Consider the following 22,336-nt stretch of genomic DNA (forward strand, 5'->3'; position numbering starts at 1 on the left):
GCGACGAGGCGACAGAAATCAGAGAGTCGTGGAAATTGAAATTTTTATATCGCTCTCTCTCTGAGATTCTCCGGTCCTTCGATAATGCGACGAAGAGTCGCTCGTAACCGATGATAGCGACCAAGCTAACGGAAACTAATCTCTCAAGCGAATATATCCAGCCGCGTAATAATGCGCGCGCCGCAGTTAAGGCGTAAATTGCATCGAGCAGAAGCGGGTTATTACAGTGGCAAGTCGTTACAATTACGGCCGTGAACTTTCTGGCGCGCCACGCTAGCATTCTGTATAACTTTAATAGGAAATAGTGTCTCCTATTATACTTTCCTTCCTCCACCTCTCCTCTCATCTCTCCCCTTTTCCCGCCCCCGCCTTGTCTCCCTCCGATCCTAACAAGGAACCATTTGCGGAAGGATAACGCGTTTGCGAACTAAGCTTCCTCCATCGACTCTCCAATAACGTTATCTTCCCCCGTACGGCAGGTAAGAAATCGCAAGTTTTTATCGCCACGGCGCTCGGAGTACTTATTGCAACTTCAAAGATAATCCCGGAAAAAGTTAGCCGCCTCTTCAGGTCGTGTAACTACATCGGGCAAGTTCAAATGACGCCGCTGTAAATGTCGAACGAAAATTTACAATTACATCCTGGAAACGTGTTAATGTCGAGTCAATCGAGAAATGTTTTCTTAGAGAAACGAAAAATAAAATCTGTCGGAAAAGAATCCCGTAACAATTCACGCAAGTTGTACCATATACGTAATAAAGATTGATTATTCGCACTAAATAAAGATAGTCTTTAGTAAGAAAATAAGCCCTCATAAATATAAAATATAAATAAAACTCATACACATATATAACAAATAAATAAAAATAAACTAATAAATAAAAATATATTGCAATTGATATTAATAATTTAATTGAAAGATTACGAGCGAAGAAATGTATGATCGAATACATTTAATCGCTTCAATCTCTACAAGATTGAAATATACCGATCTTAGTTAATAACGAATTTTGGCTGACGTATGTGCAACTAAATGTGCGAAACTACTATCGGTGAAGAGTTTCTCTTTCGCTGTCGCTGCTTGGATGCAGTCTGGATGCAGCTGGCCTAATGCGACGACTCACGTCAGACGTGCAATTTACTCCGCGTCCCATTACTCTCGCCGAAACCTAACGAGGGCAGCTCTGAGTGGCAGCCTGCAAATTGAAATAGCAACGCGAATCCGGCCCGAAATAAAAATCATCGCCGTTGAGATAAATCGTCACGCGAAGGAAACGAACGATTTGCGGTTATCATAGAATTTTCTCACGTTAATAAATTATTTTTACTTTTATATAATATTTATGCAATATATACGCTAATGGTTACGGTTATAAATATAAAAAAGAGATCAAAAGATTAATATCCTGCGCGTGTAAAAACTTCCTTGGTTTATAAAAGAGTATAAGAATCTTATATAATTTTTAAAAATATACGACGTAAAATTTTTTAGTTGAGAATTTCGCTCGTGGCTGAATTTATACTCCACTTTAATGGAAACTTAATTCAAAAATCTTAAAAAATATACGACGTGAAATTTTTTAGTTAAGAATTTCGCTTGTGGGTAAATTTACACTGCGCTTTAATGGAAACTTAATTCGAAGCAATTGCCAAGGGATTTAAAATCGAGAGTGAGGAAGCGTTGCAGAAATTTTTCAGATTCTCCATTCAATCTTTCGCCGAGGAAAAACCGACGTACATGTTTGATCGACGATTAACGCTGAAATACATCGCGCTGAAAGTTTGTGAACGAATAACGGATTTGGCTAATCGATTATTTACACAATTTCACATGCGAACATGGCGCTCCAAGTTCGCATGTCAACCGGTAATTTTTCGAAAGTCGTCCAGTTCCGAAACTCTTCGATAGGCGTCATACCGGCCTGACACATCGGTACGGCACAATTCGACGCCGAGGTCCTTTTTGTGCCACGTCGGCCCCGATGAGTATTCGGCATTGAGAGGCAAGCCGCAAATCGGAACGGCGATATGACGTTGCTCGACGTGGATTGATGAGAGCGCCAACGCGCTATTTCGCTTCTGTGTGGATAGAGGCGAATTTATACAGTTCGCTCTCGAGATGACCGCCGTCATTCCGGACGAGTCATCCGGGGGTAAATGCACCGGATAAACGCGTTTTCCTTCGAATATATCATCGGAGAAGCGAATTATGCAAGATAACATGGGTGAATATATGAGATAAATAATATAACTTCCTATAATTTTATCAACTTGTAGAGAAAATTGATCGTTAATAAAGAAAATTAGACTTAAATGAGGTCTTTCACTTTATGAAAACTTCAAATTGAAAGATGTGCATTTAAATATGAATAATGTAATATGAAAAATGAAAAATATGATTTTTCGAATCTACCATTTATACTTGCAAAATTAATTTACGCAACGGATTGTAAGTCGAAATTATAGAAATTTAACATATAATAATTTATATCATTTGTATTTTAATTTGACTAATTTGAGTAATCGCGTAAAATGAACAGAAGTTAAAAATTACTTTATCTTTTTCAACACATATTTCAACAATTATTTCTGTAGAAACACGATCTACATCAGTATTTTATAGCGTTAAATAATTCGTCTGGGATGATCATCAATAGTACACCGTGTTAATTGTAATTAAATCGCAATGTTTGATATATTATGGAATATCAAATATATATATTCGCTCGCCTGCTATGATCGTCATTTTTCACGAACACCCGGTATCGATTGTGTTCACGAGGATACCTGACGCGGATGCTGCGATACACGTACGCGCCGAGTTGCTTTCAAGTGTCGAATGCATCGCGAAAGAGACATCCAACCGCATTATCAAGATGTGTGCAGGCTGGAATTCTCGATTTATTTACGAGACACCGCGGGATTGATTTATATAGCAATATTTTATTGGCACATTGATAGATTGTACATATATATTTATCGGATCAACTGCACCATTCAGTGTTTGTCATTGAAAGATTGTCGAAAGTGTGCGAAATGTCATATCACAATCATTCACTTTCAAAGAAATTTCTGTTCTCGCTAGAGATACATATACATATATATTTGCTCTGAAAATCAAGATATTATAAAATTTTTCGAACAGATATAAAACGGACGAAAATAAAACTTGATAAACTTACTTTAATTTGCTCGTTGGATAACAGAAATGGTAATTAATCTCATATATTAATTAACGAAAGCTTAATTTCTCATTATGCTCGTCGAAGTCATATAATTAATGCAGAGTATTTAATTCAAGGACTTGATTTGCTCACTGCAGTTCTCATTTATTCTCATCAAATAAAAGAGAGACGAAAGTTTTATACGAAATTATGACCTGCTATTCTCGTTGCGACAAGAAATTCAACGTTATCATAATGAAATCGTTGTAATTATATAGACACTCGCCGTTTCTCAGAGAAAATTAATTTCATCATTAAACCTCTGAGAACGAATGTGCAACGGAGCGAGTAACATTTGAACATTAATATTTCTCGTACATATTTGATGTACAACTGGAACATCTCTAGATGGAATTTACGACACTTTTAAGCAATTATACGATGATCAACGAGTAACTAGATAAGTTCGTCCACTAAAGATTGAATCGATACATGACTTAGCTAAGCGAAACTATCGCCAACTCGTCCAAGATTTTGGGTATCCGAGGGATTGAGCACGGGTCCAGCACCAACCACAGTATTGATTTCGGTTTCTCTACGAAGTAGACGGTCATCCTTCCAAATAACGCAATAGCGTAGCGTTTAAACGGCTTATACAGCAGAAAGTCCAATATCGTTATATTCGTAAATAAAAGTTACCTATCAAGTATTAAGTCAATATTATTTTTATACAATTACTTTATTGACATAAGTAAATTCCACAAGAAATACTCCATTTCAAAATTATAAAATTTCACTAGAATTTAATATATAAATTAATTTTTTTTTCAAAGATTTTTTGCGCGTTCGATTGAAGGGTCGAAAATGTCCAGCCTTTGGAATAATAACATAATGTTTACGTTATATTTTCGCGAAACTATTGTCCGATTATTTGGCTTGCAAAAATAATACGAATGAGCTACAGACGCGTCTTGCTGGGCAAAAAGCAGTCGACCTTAGAATTACGAAAGATTTCGGATATCTCGTAGTTCCAGCCCCAGTTCTGGAGCATCCCCGCCAGCTTCGGTCGCAGCCCCTCGACGAACGGGGATATAATATGTTTCTGGGCGGTTTGCCAGCATACTCCCGGGGAACAACGTTCGATCCGACTCGTATTGCCGCGAAACATCGACCCGCTTCACGAAAATTTCAACTAGATGGGAGCGAAGTGGATCGGTTCGACGAAGAAAAATCGCAGTCGCGATTTTTTGGCGAAATTTATCGAAAGCAGATACCTTGATATCTCGTTTTCTAATACCATCTTCCAATTCCAACTTTCATTACTTATGTTGCCAGTTTGATGCCAAGCTACGCTACGTATCCTATCTGTTGAATTTTTATGATTATTTTGACAAGAGGAACAAACGCGCTATTTAATGCTTCCAACATTTATAGGCGGCTAATGTTCTCATGTACTCTATTAAATAAATCTGCGAATGAGATTTTTATCCGGTTGCGATTAAACGATTAAATAATCCAATCGATCAGTTGCGAGAGCAATTATTATAAACGCGGAATATTAATTACTCGTGCCCGATACTTTTGCGTAATTGAATTAATATTAAAAATAATTTTAATTCCATATCCGGACATATTTCAATCTTCCAAAGAGAATGAAAATGATCTGCTCCAAACTACGGCAAATTTCCATATTGAGTTGGACGATATTTCACGACGAGTACTCGGGGAAACTACCTTAAGTACTTTGCAAGTGTTTGGTGTCTCATAAGTAGCCTAGTTGCTTGAAAATTGTTACTTCAGAAACAATTGTTGTTCATCTAACGCAAGAAATATATGATGCGAAATTCGTGTCGCTAAAAATATGAATAGAACGTTCGTTTCGTGTAATGGAATAGAAATATTACATTATTACACTTCGCAGAAAAAAATTTTAAACCAATTTTAGTACATCATGTGACATGTAATTGGTTTAAAATTTTTTTAATGTAATATTTTTATTCCATTAGAGATTTTGAAAAAGAGAGATTTGAAATTTTGGAAAAGAGAAATAAAATTTCAAAGAAAAATTACATAATATGTATAAGCTAAAAAGATAATAAGAATATCTCGAATATCTTTAATCGATAAAAATTTTCACTTAGTACAACAATAGAGTTAGATATCAAGTGAGACATCAAGCAACAACTGACAAAAAGAGAAAACGTTGAAACATTCGTGATTAGTTTTAAGAAACTTTCACCGATCTGTTATCACGGACGTAATTTCGCATCGACTAGTAACGAGCAACTCGGAATAGATGGTGTTTATTGCACGGGCGACGTAACAGAATATTGTCACGCTGTTGTGAAAATTACAAGATTACCGGTCTGAGGGAAACGTTGTTTAGCTTACCCTGTAATTACGACGACGATGGCGAATACACGTGACGCCCGTGTATCACCTCACTGCATTTAAATATCCGCTATCAGACAACTCGCACACGAATTGCTAGGTTCCCGTATAATAAAAAGCACGCCTATTATAGAGAATCGTTGCAACCAATTAAAGCATTGAGTTCCATTTGCAGATGCAAACTGGCGCAATTTTTATTTAATTCAAAATACTAGTAAAAATTTAAAAACCAACAAGTTGCAAAGTTAATTCATTTTTTCCACTAGATATATATACCGCCTTTTAAAAAAAATAAATTGCATCGCATTGGACTAGGTTTTGTTTTAAAAACATTTATCTATTGTATCGTATTCTTTATCGTATAAATAAAATTGTCTCGAGTAAAATTTTAATTTTGTTCTGTTTCTTTCGAGAGAAAATTGATCGTCTTCCTTTTCGCTATTGCATAAACTATATATCATGCCATTCGAATATACATACTTCGTCAGTTCGAAAGCTATCACCGACTACTTTACAAAGCAATCGTACAATCCATTAAGAGCACTATATAACAGTGCCACTTACAAATCACGGTGATTTGTCTCGACTGAAAGAAGACTGTTGTGAAGGTAACATGAATAAATTGCGAATCCATTAGCGATTCTAGACGACACGTAATCAGTGACGTATCTCGAACGATGAACTTCTATCAATCTACCTCATGTGTTAGGTTTAATGTATAAAGCAATATGTTGTTGTTCCGACACACCCTAAATAGGCGTCAATCTATGTCAAAGATATTTAACTTAAAACCACAAGGGTTTGCCATTTTAAGGACTGATAAATTTGCAAATTTATTTGTCAACAATAAAATACAATCGAGAAAATTGTACGCATTATAAAGCAATTATAAATAAACAGTCTTGAAAATTTTATTAAAATAAAATAGCAGTTTAATCAGTACGCAAAATAAGATATTAAAATGGCAGTTTAATCAGTACGCAAACTAAAATATTAAAAATGAAGGTGCATACAAAATTTAATTATACGTATAATTAAACGTACAAATGTAAAAAAGAGTACAAAATTTCCATCCTATTCGAATGCAGCGCAACAGCATAAGCCGAGATCTTGTTGAGAGAAGTAAAAAAAATATTCAATGGAAAAAAAAAGTTTTTACCGTAACGAGAAGCACATGCAAACGTGAGCTACTATGTCCGAAAATAATGCAGCGCGTTAGCGCGAAATATATGTTACATGTGCATACAGTTGTGTGCTTATCGACGCAATTAATTTACACCGTCACTAAACGTCATGTGACGGAAGGTCTTTACGAGCAGCACGCCCACTGATCAGTCTGTATACATAGCGTGACATACAGCGAACACTTTATCACGATGTGAATCACTGTCTATGATCCTCGTTGCTCTGAACGAGTCTTATTAAGACACGAGACACTCGAGTGTTTCGATGGTATTCAGAAAAATCTCTATAACAAAGTATCACCTCTACTTAAGTTCCTCTCTCCTTAATGAAAATTTATTAATCCCTCGGTGATCTCCATAATTCCAGTTACATGCTTCTTCCTTTATTGACATCATGCGATCCATGAAATTGTCATCATAAGACCTAAACAAAGTTTATAAATGATATTGATAGGAGCAATATGCGCGAAGAGCAATGATACTAAAATGCCGATGATAGCTAGACTGCAAATATAAGGCGAGGCAAAAGATTATATCTCGCCTTATTTAATTAGAGATGTTGATTAATACGTTACACGTGCAATACGCAAAAAAGTATCAAAGGCAGTCGGTATAATAAACAGACCAAGATTATTTTATGCATCGCATTCGCTCAATTTTCATCCATCAGAGAAAGCACGATAAAGTATTCACGTCACGCAGACCTTATCAAACATGGAACGGCACGAGACTCGCAATTTTATTGTTTCCCATGTACGATACCGTCGACACGACGGAGGGTACACATGAAAGTGTAAACGGAAAAAACATAGAAATGGGAGGAAAAGGAGCAAGCACGAGAAAGCGTCGTACATTGTGCAAGAAAGCATAGTAAGCTCCGTAAGCTCACAAGCTTGCGATAGGACGCGGAACTCGTTACACTCGGCATACAAGATTAGTGAGACGAAAGCAAGATGGGTGTTTGTGTGCAGAAAAACAACTTCCTGAAACTCAACCACTTTTAGGCCAGTTTATCGCGATGTCGTGCCTCGAAGATGCAGTAAAATTTCGGCACCCGGTTTGTACATTCAATTGGAGTTTCTTTGCATCAAACATTCATTTTACTTTAAAGACAAGGAAGGAACGATTGATTTCATGGCTTATAAGCTTCTTAGAATTCTATGAAAGGTACTAATAATCTCTAATAATATAAAAAAATAATATAAAAAAATATAAAAAATATATAAAAAATAATATAAAAATAAAAAATATAAATATGATATAAAAATAATATAAAATATAAAAAATTATAAAAAATAAATATAATATAAAAAATAATAATATAAAAAAATAATAATTATTATAACGAAGACAACTGACTTCTTCTGGAAAGAAAATTTCTAAAATTTTCGTAATAATTCTTTTCTCTGTGAATAAATAATGTAACGAAAAAAAGCACGAAAAAAATACGTATATAAAAAAAATCAAGATGTATCTAATAAAGATGTGATAAGCGTCATAAGATAGATGTTTGAGACTGTTTCATCGTCTTCAATAACATGAAAGGAACGCGAAAGGCAATCGTTCGTATCGAGAAGCAATTCCACGTGTATCGTTTCTACCGAACGGTTTATCGTATTTTCGTGCTGTAAATGGCTATCGAATTTTCGAGTGTTTCCTGCCCTCTCTGCGCTATTTTTGGCTCTTCCCTCTACTAACTTTGATACTTGAGACTTTACGAAAAAATATATCATTCTCTCGACAAAAATGCTCTGTGAAACAAACGCGTCCGAGAGAGGAGAGACATTAATAGACATTAAAATTATTTATCATTTACTGCCATTTATTCTTTTGTAATATAAATCTCGTTTAATGATGAATTCGTAAATATGAAATGCAACACGATCGCTTGTTACCAATGCATTTATCATTGAACAATTCACCAATGCTGGACATTGCAAGCACGTTGCATATCGCGTTTTCAAAGTTTCCGATCCTATTAAAGATTTAATAAATCCATCGTAGTTTGTAAAGTAGGTCGAAATTCTCATGTGAATTGCTGCGAGCGCGCGACTAATATAATCATAAAGGTAACAACCATATAATCTCTGATTAATAATTATTTTAAATAATTATGTCAATAATCGAGTGTTGCTTTAATACTGTTGTGTAAAAATTATAAAATACAAAAATAGTAGCGATGGTAATATAATAAATGCAATGGGATTTAAGGTCACTATTTTATCATTCTTTATCTATCGTCATCTTTTACGTATACTAACCCGCGAATATATATTTCTCAAATAATATATATCTAGCTCCAACTTCGATCAAATTTATCTTACCGTGTTTCCATATCATAAAGTTTGCATTTATGAATTTATTTAAAATATTAATCTTACAATATAAATCTTGAAATATACTTTTATTAACTTTGGTATTATACAATATATAATTGCTAGATATAACAAAATTAAAGTATCTATTGATATTACTTTTCTTTTTTCTTGTATTTTATAATTATTATAATTATACTGTAATTTAAAAGGATTAAAAGAAGAAAAAAATAAACCATAAGTAGGTCATGTTTCGCGTGCGAATTTCTCCTCTTCAAGCGGTATCTGTAATATTAAACTAGTGAATAGCCATCGTTGAATTTTGTATTCTTTTGTGCTGTGAGAAGGATCAATTTCGCAGCTTCCTTTGCGCAACACTCAAATATAGGACTTTTTTAATCTGAATTTTAATGTCGTCTCTAAAACTCGTCGCCTCCATATTGTTTGTAAAGATCAATCTTGACAATCTTGACTTTAATTATCTTAGTCTTGATATTTAAAAATCACGAGTGTCATACAACCTGATTCTTAATCGAAAATACCTTTATTTGATTCTCTCGCACTGTTATTTAATATAATATCATGTTCGTCTTCTTAGTAGCAAAGTTAATTAATCTGAGAAACGAAAGAGAGAGAGTACAAGAAATATTTTATGACGCTCTGTGATTTATGCTCTGCTATAAATACGAGTAAAAGAATTTCAAAAGACAATGTCCGCGTAGCTGGAATAAATACGCAAAGGCATATAAATTCTTCTCCAAGATTTTATTACGCGACTGCCGGACAACGAAAATATGTCGGGCATATAATAAATTCGCGTTACTGTATAACTACGGATGATAGATGTAGACTGTAAGCTAGTTTCATTCGGTGGATATAAAAGTGTATTTCAACGACGCGAGATGTGACAACAGAATAATAATACGCGAATACTTTTGCATTTTTTTGTGCGAAGAACGGCCGGTTAATCTCGCCGCTTCCTTTGCCACGCATAGCAATTTTCCCTGATTTGCAGGACACGGCTGAATGAATTTAAATGTCTCATCCCCGGATGCGCCGTCGTTACGACGAGAAGTCCTATTTAGGTCAGGACGAAGCCTCTGGCTATTTGATTCTGGTTAGCCAGTCGAGTTTGCATACAAAGGTATAGGCTCATATTCATATTGGTGCGTATAATGACCGTGCCGCGAGGCTCAAGCAAGAGGCAATACTTATTAAGTAGTCATGGATTACGCCGATGGCAGCAAAATACAAAATTTGCAATATTTGCCCTCGCGAACATAGACTCAGAACATAATTCAGATACAATAAAGAAATATTTCGTTTTATATAAATTCATTTTATTATTCGAAAAATAATCTGTCTCCTCGATCATATATCTATTATCAATTTTTTTCCTATATATGTGTAAAAATGTAGAACATTTTTCTAGCACGAAAGCTCTCGTCTTAATGCTTACATCTGCATTTTGCATTTGCAGTCTACAATTCTCGCGATGGAACAAATGCATTCACCCTTTCGTGTAGGCGCAAAGTTGCGTGGAAGAAAGAACGCATGCAGAAGGGAGAGGAGACACGATGCAGCAGACTACATATCGCGGGAGAGCGAGTTTATCGATTCCCTCGACATTCCTATTTCAGGTCGAGATATGTTGACCGACATCGCGATGTCCAGGAATTCATGACACGACGTTCGTCGATCGGGCCGCGCGAATTGTCGAAGATCTCTCACGAGAATGCATAAATAACGACGACGCAAGGGAAACGCGAAATAAAAGAGAGAGCGATTGCGATGTAGCATGTAGCATAGATTTCGCGATGTAATGCATTCCAAGCAATCGAGGAATTCGCTTTATTATGACATGGTGAAATGAAAGCGAGTCGCTGCTCGGAATACCGGGAACGTTAAATTTATTCTATGAAAAAAACCGAGAAAATATCCATAAAATATAATAAAATTTCTTATATGCAATGTAAGGGAATCATCGATTTTCTCGTAATAATGATTTTATTTTAATTATCGAATCGAGCAGAAATAAACGAAGGAGGAGAAAATTAAATTCATGAATCCCAGATATAACGCAAATCCATACTTTAACATCACACGAATTATCAATGGGCATTTATGATGTGTAATTTTGCTTACGTCATTTTACGTCAATTTAAAAAAAATATAAAACTCTATTTAGAATCATGTATCTTAATAAACACAGAAAGATATTTATTACATTAAAAACTTACAAAATCATATTTATAAAAGAAAAAGAATTGCATTAAATATATTAAACATATAAAATATTGAATTGAGTTTTATTACGACATGGTGAAACGAAAGCGAGTTGCTGCTCGGAATACCGAGAACGTTAAATTTATTCTGTGAAAAAAATCGAGAAAATATCATGAAATATAGCAAAATTTCTTACATGCAATGTATTCGGGAATCATCGATTTTCTCGTAATAACGATTTTATTTAGTTATCAAATCGAGCAGAAATAAACGGAGGAAGAGAAAATTAAATTCATGAATTCCAGATATAACGCAAATCAAAACTTTAACATCACACGAATTATCAATGGACATTTATGATGTGTAATTTTGCTTACGTCATTTTACATCAATTTAAAAAAATATATAAAACTCTATTTAGAATTATATATCTCAAGAAACACAAAAAGATATTTATTATATTAAAAACTTACAAAATTATATTTATAAAAAAGAAAGAATTATATTAAATATATAAATTAATTTATTAAACATATAAAATTAATTTATTAAACATATAAAATATTGAATTAAGCTTGTCCTTGTTTGAAATTCTCATCGTGAGTAACTTCAAATCCTTGTCTAATAGTGTACGGATAATTAACCGGCGTAATCAGATGCGGTAACTCCCAACATTGTGAAGCGCGCGATTCGCCCAATTTAATCATTCGACTTCATCATCTACGATCGAAAACCCGGAAGCGGAACATTAATCGCTAGATTGTCCGACGTAAATCTTTCTCTCCTTGTAGAGGGATATAAAACCATCGAGAAATATGCGAAGCTCGCGTCAGGAGAATTCCCAGACAACGATCCGCTTTTCGGGACGCGATTATTTCTTCTCACAGACTAACACAATCGCTTTATTCAATTAAATCGGATACAGAATAACGGAGATAGAGGTGAAACATTTCATTAATGCAAATTACTTGAATTCGGTTATTTTATCGAATTAAACGGATTAATTGCGATTTGGCGAAGACAAATGGACAACGTCGAATTTTTGCATGTATTCCGATAATTTATTACCTTTTTTGCTCGTAAATTAAATCTTATATTATCGATTTAATATAATTTTTTTTTACAACTTTTCTTATAATTGTTTCTTATGAAATTCAAAATTGCATAAAAATAAATATCAACACATGATTATGGTTTACAATATGATACATATATTCATAAAATATATTCATATTACATATGAAATAATTATACTCTATTATGTTATATATATGTTATGTTATATTTCATTATTTCAAAAGATAATACGTAGTACGTTACGTATTTAATACTGTATGTTATTTGATACTTTACGAGTGCGCTCACATATTTTTTTAAATTCTGCATAATATGTATGATGCACGAGTATTATATTATATCGCGATATAATCATCCGACAATAAATTACTGACGAGTAATTAAAAAGTTTCCAATATAATTTTATCAGACGCAGAAAATAAATAAATTTTATATATATGTCAGAAAAGTACATTAATACCGCATGATTATGATGGCTGTTTTCGATCCGCAAATTCCCCGAATATGCTTAATCTTCTCCGCGCGTAAGTCATTATACGAAATAACACGTACGTCAATGTTTAACGAGCAAACTCGCGGTGAAATGCAAAGGAATCAGTAATTATCCTCATTTCGTGACATTAACAATCGCGGAACTAGCTTCTGGTGGTATGTCGCGTTCTGATAAAAAGCAATCCTCATAATAATAACTTTCCTCGCTACTTCGTCTTGAGAAACATCGCGAAACACTAGAGATCCTTTAAATTCACTGCCATTACATTAAGATCAGTTATTTTACTGCGCATTCGTATCTCATCTCGTTTCGTCGTTTTGCGTTCTTGGCAAAGAAGACGACATAAATTGGCTCTTATGCGGAATGATATCTTACAACCGATGTGTAAAAGTCCGCCGTAAAGTCGCTGCCGAAATTAGCGGCCTACTTCGCGGGATTCCAAGTGTTTCGATTTTTATTCATTATAAATATAATTAATATTTCAAGTTTTCGAACAATAATTAATGAGTCTCTCTCTCTCTCAGGTAATCTCCTATGAGAGGATAATATTTTTACTCTCTGTTCTGTTTTATATATTTTTTCTTTTCTAAATCTCCTTGTTACTTATTTTTTAATTTTACAGAAAGCTTTACGTTTTTTCCAACAGTTTTTCAGGTTATTAAATATAGATTCTTTGTTTTCACACAAAATTCTCTGTTTTGAATCTAAAAAATGAATTTCCATTTCACAAATCCTTTCACAAGTTTGTGATGAAATAAAATCATGATTGTGTACAGCGATATTTGAATTGAACATAGATTAAACTTTTATAGACATATACAGATTTATTCTTTCAAAGTAAAATTCATTAAAATATTTAGTGCAATAAATTAGATAAAAAATACACATAAAAAGATCCGATGGAAATATATTACACAAAAATAGGTAAAAAAAATTTCCTATTTGCTTCGATAAGAAAAGAATTTTTAGATGAACTTGAAAATTAACGAATGAATGTAATGCTCTATTAAAGCTACCCGAAGCTTCGTGTGTGTATGAACTTTCAGGGTAACAGTAAGAGGAAGTTTGTGCCAAGAAAATTGTCGACTGTGTCGGACTTGATTCTATAACAATGTACTATAAATTCATCAACCTACAAAACAACAAATATGCAAATTAATATAACGGCAGTCTTAACACGATAGCTATTCATATAAGGACATAAACTGATTAAATTTTACAGAAGAATCATCAATGAAAAATAATAACATTTGCGGTATCGAATGCGAAGTTGTATGAAATTCTTCGAAACCAAGAATTTATCCCATCTGTGCGCGACCAACTATCTGAACTTTAAGATCTTCGACATAAAGCGTCCATGAAATACTAAGAAGATATGTGATAGCGAATAAGATAGAGAACGAGAGATCTACGTCGAACAATATGACTTATGGAGCTAAGATTCCATGGACTCGGCAATTCTTGTAGAATCGAGAATCCATGAAGATGTCTGCGGAATCTTCGATTTGAAAGGCGATCTTAGGCAATCGGAGCACTCGGAAAATCAAGAATTTACTTTTGCCCGTCGAAAGAGAGAGAGAAATTTGGATCGCAATCGGAATCGGTTACGTAACGCGAATGCCGCGGATAGTGAATGAAATACTTTCGAATACGCGAAATCCACATCGTTCACCGGGTATAACCCGGTCGTATCGAGCGTCCAATAAATGTTAACGCAAGTGCGCGGCGAGAAAATTGGGTCTGCTTTGCAACACGTTGAAATATTTATTTTTGCGTCCGGGCGACAAAGCGGCCGCCTGTCGCGCGGACGTTTATCGATTCCCCCGGGATTCCTTCGTGCCTCGATATCGCGGCTGCTCTGCTTTCGAGTTGATCGACGAATCGGGGACACCGAGGCACGCGACGAATTTCGGATATCGAATCGACGATCTTCCTAAAACGAATTCTTTCGCGCCACTCCGGGAATCCGACCAAACGGAATCGCCAAGAATCGCGTCGTTTTTCGAGGAAAGAGACGGACGAGCTGTGATTGATGGCTCGCTCGAATCCTCCCGTGATTTCCGAATTTATCCGCTGCATTAGACGTCATTTGTTACTGAACCATAACACGCGCGGATGGATCTTTTATCGGAAATCAATTAGAGTATAATTAGCGCGACGGCATCGACGCCGTCGACGTCGTCAAGAAAGATAACATTAATTTCAGCTTAATAATTTCAATGATAACTTATATCTTGTGATGACAATTTTATATATTGTTTATTTAAAAATTGTGCCTATAATAATGTTTATTTACTAATAAAATGATGCAGTTTTAAGTTATATTTGTCAACTGAATTTTATTTTATTTTGTCAGCTAATATCCTCGAAAACATAGCAAGACCACAGTAAACAATAACTGCTTCTATTACTGCGGTAATTACATCAACATGAACGAGAAAATAGTTTTTGCGAAAATCCGTTTTGTCACATTATTTGATTGGCGATCGATTTTATTGGTTGTCGAGTGAGCCGTCTAAAATTTTCAATCGCTGCAACGGTCGATAATCAGGTATAACGATGGGAACACGACGAGATGAAAGCTACATTGTGTAATATTAAAGAACAACCTAGTTCGCCGAAGTGAAAGAACTTGAGCAATTCTGTAATTGCTATTAAAGTCATCCATTTCTCGATTTTTCCTTTTTATCTAAAAGGGTTACAATATGAATAAATAATTAATTTATCAGTGAATAATAAGTTAAAAAAAAAATCGATTTACCGATTTACTTCGTATATTAATTCCAGACATGCACATACTTTTTTAGTTCTATGAATCCATTCTTATTTAATTATTTTTATAATTATGATAATTAATATCATCGACTGGTATTTTAAATAATTATATAGACAAAAAAAATCATTATTTTTTTGGCGTTTATTTGCAGAAGTATTTTGTCTTTATATTCAAAACCGTAATTCTTGATTATGTACTCGCAATTTGAGGCATTCAACCGTTTCGTCCTTTTGATTACCTTTATCGATCGGCGTTATACATCCCAATTGTGAAAGGAGATGAGCCCGACATGGGATAAAGCCTGATCTCATGGGATAGAGCCGCTCGCAAACGTGCGATAGCTCGTAAGCGTGATAGTCAATCGTTAACTGCGACCGATTTTGCGTTCCGAGATTGAGTAATCTAGCGAGAGAGGCAGCAACAGAGCAATGTGGAGCGATTTGCATAATTCTTAGTTAGCGTCGTGACGAACTCCCGAGTGGCATGGACGAGCGGCATTATCATTACAGTATCAAGCACAAAGGATCTGCATTTCGCGTATAATTAAGTCGAGGAGACGAGCAAACTTGCGGCAGCATAAGCTTGTGGGAAAAGTGTCGCGACGTGAAAATATCTACCGACTGTATACGTATAAGACGTTATACACAGGGAGAGATTTTTGTTCTTCTTTATGGTTACACTTTGCGTGTAAAGTAGGAGCCAGTCTCACGTTAAGGAAACGTGAGGCAGCAAGGAATATGTGTCATTATAGTGTATAGCACTCGCGCGAGTACATGTCATTTATTTTTCGAAACTTCCCTTCCGATTTACCGCATCCCATGAAAATGCTATTTGCTTCAACCTTTATCGAGCTCGCGTATGTTTTTCCGGCTGCCGCGAATGTTTTCTGTAATTTGTCGCATTTCAACACTCTTTTTTACGTCACCGGATGTATCCTCGCTCACTACATTTTAATTACATTATTTATTTTAAAATAAATTTTGCATGCATATCTAAACAGAGAGTTCTTGAAATGTATGTGAATAATGTCAACGTTTTTCGTTAAATAAAAATGACCTGATAAAGGCAGATGTAGAAATTATTTTTCCTGCATTTTGATTAAATATATAATATATAACTACAAACGTGTAACGTAGCATTATAAATATGTATAAGATTTTCTTATGTGAATCATTAAAATAAAAGGCCACAATCAAAACAAAAATCTGTTATCAGAAAAAGATAGCAGTTTCTACATATTAATGAAAACTGCTACATGGGAAAAACATTTAAATTTTTAATATAAATGACAAACGCATTCTCGTATCACAAAACATTCGTGAATTAAACAAAGCGTTCATCTAGTCTGTGGTAATTTGCGAAGATTAAAATCGTTCTCGGTAAACGCGGCCAACCTGGTCAATACACGGATTTATCGGGAATTAAAATCAGCGTGTATTCCTTCACACAAATCCGCAGATGCAAGCGCGATCCATCAGTGCGATCGCAATTAGTGCTTGGACGCGACGTCCTGACGACCCGAATAAACACTGCGACGTCAGGAGGAAGCGTGTTTGCAGTCACAGACGAGTGCGCCAGAATGCAAAGTAAATAGCACACGTTCGAGCGCCGACGTAGTTATGGTCGTAGAAGATATTAGATAGGGAAAGGTGTTTCTCCGAGAAATTTTTCCATGTTTTTTCGAAGGAAGGAGGACTTTTATCCGCATATCAGCGTTCTTTAGCGTATTATGTTAAAATTATTATGTAAATCCCGCAAAAAAATAAAGAAAAAAAGAAAGTACAGATATATTTATTCTATAAATAAATCGCCCATCGTACTTTTGGACGAAATCAGGCATCGGAGAATCAGATGTAATTAGAGAGAAACTCAATTTCGTTGAATTTGCTTTGCGCAATTTGATGGATGCGTTATGGAAACGTGCTGGACGAAACGACGGCATCGCTAGAGTCGTAATTGGGGGAGTCTGGGAGATATGTTCCAACTGGTTGAATAAATGCAACTATGTTTGCAGCGCCAAATATCGTTCGCTTGCGAATATGGTCGATGGCAAATTTGAAGATCATTGAGATTATCCGCTGCAATAATTTTCCATAGGCAAGCTTCGGAGAAAAATTTTTCGCGCAAATATTCTTTGATTAATTCAGCGATTTTATGCGAGAGAAAATCTTGCAGGAAATCAGTTCGCTCATTCAAAGCTATTTTTCCACGAAGCGTTTTCTTTACAATTCCGTTACAAAATTTGATCGGTGAAAAATATTCGTCACAAAGTCATTTTAAAGCAATCCGCGTTCGCTTTAGAAGAAACGTGAAAGAATCAATGTGCAAAAATAATGCAAATTTACTGTATAATTGTATTATTATACAATAAACGAACGGATTGTTTAAAATAATTTTCTATGACGAATATTTTTCACTCATTTATAATGCTATAATTATACTATAATTTAATTTAATATAAATTAATTTAATATAAATAATAATTTAATTTTATATAAAATGCATTGTAAATTTGTATTTAAAATAAACAATCAGTTACAATCTTAAACTTGCTTTATTTTTGCAATACTGATAAGCAGATAAAATTGCATTGCTCTCTGCAACAAAAAATGACCGAGAAATTCTTTAAAAATAATATTATATACAATGATTAGTAGTGAATTTTAGTTACAATAAAGAGAAAGAAAAAAAATTGATTAAAAAAATTTTAAAAAGAATCGAAGAAGCAATTTTTTTGCAATATTAAAATTTATAGAAGAAATCATATAGATTCGTGTCCATAAAAAATAAACTAATTGTGAGGATCAGTCGCAAGCTTCTTGTACAAGTAACGGTTAATTCGTCTGTATTATTTATCACGTGTAAATATGTGATTCAATAACTGGCGATTCATCACTGTGTTCAATGAACGTCCGAATGATGTATCGCCTAAGCGAAGCATAAGTTAATGAACTGTTTCATTGCGAAGAATTTCATTTTTTTTATGTCAACGTCATATGACTGAATTACAATTTCTTACACGTTTATATCAATCTCCTTTTCATTTAATTAAATTACTGAAATAATAAAGGTTAAGATTAAAGATAGCAAAACCCTCTCATATGTATCAAAGCACGTTCTCTCATCGAAATATATAAACTAAAGATATTTAAGTTATTGGAAAAAGTCACGATATATTTTTCGAAAATATATTTCGAGACGAAAATATACTTCGATTGAACGAGGAACGGTTTATAGAACATATATCACTTTGATTAGAGGAAATTAATTCGATACGATGTCATAGATCAATACGATATCATAAGTGATCATGATTATTAATTATTGATATCGCCAAATTATTTTTAATATCTTAAATAATTAATATCAACAACAAATTCGCAATATAATTTGCGCCAAATATTGAGTTTAGTATAATATTAGTTTTCTCCAATCAAAGTGATATACGTTTTATAGGTTATTTCCCATTTCTCATAATTGTCTGTAAGTGTATTGTATGTGTGTACCTATCCAATAATTTAAATATTTTTAATTATTTTTTTTTTATTAGTCTTTTATGCTAAAAACAGATTCGCAGGCTATATATACCCGTGCAATAAAATCGCCGCAGGTTTCAACTGCAAATTTTCGCGAAAAACAAAGAACCGCATATTAGTTCATAATAAACCGCGACTGTTTGTCGTTACGTTTAAATGCACGCGAGGGAATCTGAAATTTTAATGAAGGCTTCAAAATTTGCCGCGGCGCTTTGCCGAGAGACCGAAGGTATAAGATTTAATATTCATGAAATGTATGCCACTTCCTGCTCGCCGCTTGCGAGGAAATAAATCTGCCTCTGTGAAAGCGAATATCTCTCGCCTACGTCTCTCTTTTCCTCCCGACGCGTTGTCGATAATTTAACACTGGTCTATAAGTGACGACAATCTTGTTTATCTATTTGTGTCATATCTCTTTGATCCATATAAACATTACATCCTGCAGCGTTTCCGCATTGAACTTTCTCGCACAGACATCCAATACATGTCGTATGCACGCCATATCCAATATTAACCACTCGCGAACAGCTTTTTCAACGATATCATCTTCGTTCCTTTTGTCATTATAATACATTTTCAGTCTCGTCAAGTTCAAAACATTAAGAGTAATTAGTCTAAGTACTATTTTTCATCCTCATTAATAGCAACATTTCATTACATCTCGTTTTTATTTATATTACTTTCGAAAATTTATTTTATTCTGACAATAAACAATAATTTTGTAAATAATATTAGTGAACTTTAAAAATTTATTAAATTTTATAAATAATAATTTTATAAATAATTTTATAAATAATTTCATAAATGCAAAATGATGTATTAGATACAATTTTAAAAAGTTGTGATACGTGCGGCGGCATGTTACAATACATATGCTTGTATACACACCATTGTGAACGTATTAAAGAGCCATTAATGCGGAAAAATCGAACGTTCACCGCAGCCTCACACACACACACGTATCCGCGTGTACAGTACGCGTGTACGATCTCTCGTGTATACAGAAACCTCATTTTTCAATCATGAAACAAAAGTGACGTTATTCTGGCGTAATTTTGTGAAAACATATTACCTTTAAAATACAATATGCCACTACTGTCACGTGTATCATACGCTCTTAATATGATAAAAATGTCTCTTGCGCGTTGAAATTTTTTACGTTATGATATTGTAATTAATTTTACATCTTCTCAAGATACCAACCGTTGATCGTGCATTTCCCGAGATAATTCCCGTTTCGTTGCTTCAACACGTAATCACACTAGCCGTGATTAATTATTGTTCCCGCGTTCCTTATACTCACATATCTTTTAGAAAGTTCCTTTCACTATATTTTCTTTAACCCTTTTTTGTTATTCTCTTCTAGTTCTTGTAATAAAAGTTTTCACTTTAATTAGTTTAATCTTGATAAGAGCAAGACAAATTAACATTTAATATTAAAATTCATCTTTTTCTCTTTCTCCTACAAAGATTAACTATCAGTAATAATTATTATTTTATACAAATTTTGCGAATTCCTTCCGTCTAAAACCGAATAAAACTGTCAAATTAATTAATTATATTAATTATATTTATATTATATTAATTATATTTGTATTGTTGTATTAATCGGAGTGACAATTGCAAGTATCAGATCATTGAGATTGATGATTGAATTAATAATGACAGAATATCTCGTCACGGTTAGCGGTCAAGGATATATCTGACTGCACAGTTGAACACATATGCAACGAGATGCATATTGACATTTCCGCATCTTCGTCATCGATTCCAAGTCTCTTACGTCAATCGCTTCGGGGAAATCCTTTTTCTCGCAATAATTTTTCCACAACTGCCAATTAATCATGTGTACTAATAACGATATTTGCTTAGCAAAGAAGACACATCAATTTGCATTCTAACTTGTTTGAAAAAATGTTACATAATATATACGTGACTTCATCGCGCAATATTTGAATTTTATGTTAATTTCGTAATTACGATAAAATCATTATATGTATAAAAGCAATTTAATAAGAATTATTCGCGCATTTATGTCGAAATTAATCAGATATATATAAATATACATTTTATTATAATTTATATTTAATAAAAGATATTAATTAAAAATGTTTGCGAAAATGACATTTTCAAATCACTTTACATATGAACATCTGCGCGTATTTCTATGCAAAATGGTTAAGCGAATCTCACAGGTGAGAAGCTGCCCTCATTGGGGGAGGTGATTAAACGGTTGAATAACCATCATGTTTGCGTTTGGCGCAATCCGTGTGGGATAATGATTTTCGCTAATTAGCCTTGAAATCCCTGGTATACCGGCGCCCTCAATATTTTCTACTACGTGTTTGTCGTACTTAAGCTTTTATCTCTGGATTACGATTATCCGCGGTAATTATGCAATGTTCTGATAAGCATTCCAAGTCCGCTCTCGCCTAAAGCTCGAAAGGGATTTGCTACGCAATTGATACGCAACTTTATTCACATCTTTCATTGAATAATAGCGTCTCAATTCGCGATCGTGATTTTTATTCATGGATCTTAGCGCAATGAATAATATTCGATATGTCTGTAGTAAGTTTGAGAGGTTTATTAACATTAAAAAAAATATACGTAAAGTACATGATGAAAAAAATAAATACGCAAGTATAATTTTATAGCATTATATTCTATTTTAATTGTTTTTATTAAAAATGTTTTTATTAAAAATGTTTTTATTAAAAATTTATTAAAAAGGATTTTAAATACTAAGAAAATAATAGAAAGAGGATCTCAAATAATAAGAAAAAGGATTTGAAATAATAAGATCTTAAAAATCAGTTTTTCGCAGGATTAGGCAGCCGGAAAGTAGTTAAAGACTTTTGCGGTTCTCTGAACTTCCTTCGGCGAGGGGCGCGAAATACCGGAGAAGTTCTTATCCCGATCGGCGATAAAGTTTGAGAGACATGCGATAGAGGAGTCATGCAATCGAAGTGACTTTCGAAGAGAACGGCGAAAATAGCTTGACATTGTTCGTTAGGGGAATGTCACCCTGTATGCGCGTGTATGACTTATTCAGCATTCGCGATACAATTGCGCGCGCACGGCTCGTAAATCCGGAGAACGCGGAATAATACGAATATCACTCGAAATCGGAAATGCATTTGACCGACTAGTCATGCGGTCGAGTTATCGCCG

General features: G+C 34.1%; 1 protein-coding gene and 1 long non-coding RNA gene across 2 annotated transcripts in view; both read right to left on the reverse strand.

Annotated features, from left to right (window-relative positions):
- Positions 1 to 22,336, reverse strand: part of LOC145975095 (proprotein convertase subtilisin/kexin type 4-like) — a 205,024-nt gene that overhangs the window by 107,593 nt on the left and 75,095 nt on the right. The window lies entirely within an intron of this gene.
- Positions 1 to 22,336, reverse strand: part of LOC145975100 (uncharacterized) — a 54,636-nt gene that overhangs the window by 30,611 nt on the left and 1,689 nt on the right. Inside the window, exon 2 of the long non-coding RNA XR_014439885.1 lies at positions 7,041 to 7,163. This is a non-coding gene — a long non-coding RNA (uncharacterized LOC145975100). The remainder of the gene's footprint in view (positions 1 to 7,040; positions 7,164 to 22,336) is intronic.

This window comes from Camponotus vicinus, unplaced genomic scaffold, assembly GCF_025532165.1.
Source record: "Camponotus vicinus isolate PSW18456_S1 unplaced genomic scaffold, iyCamVici1.0 SCAF_7, whole genome shotgun sequence".
Lineage (NCBI taxonomy): Eukaryota > Metazoa > Arthropoda > Insecta > Hymenoptera > Formicidae > Camponotus > Camponotus vicinus.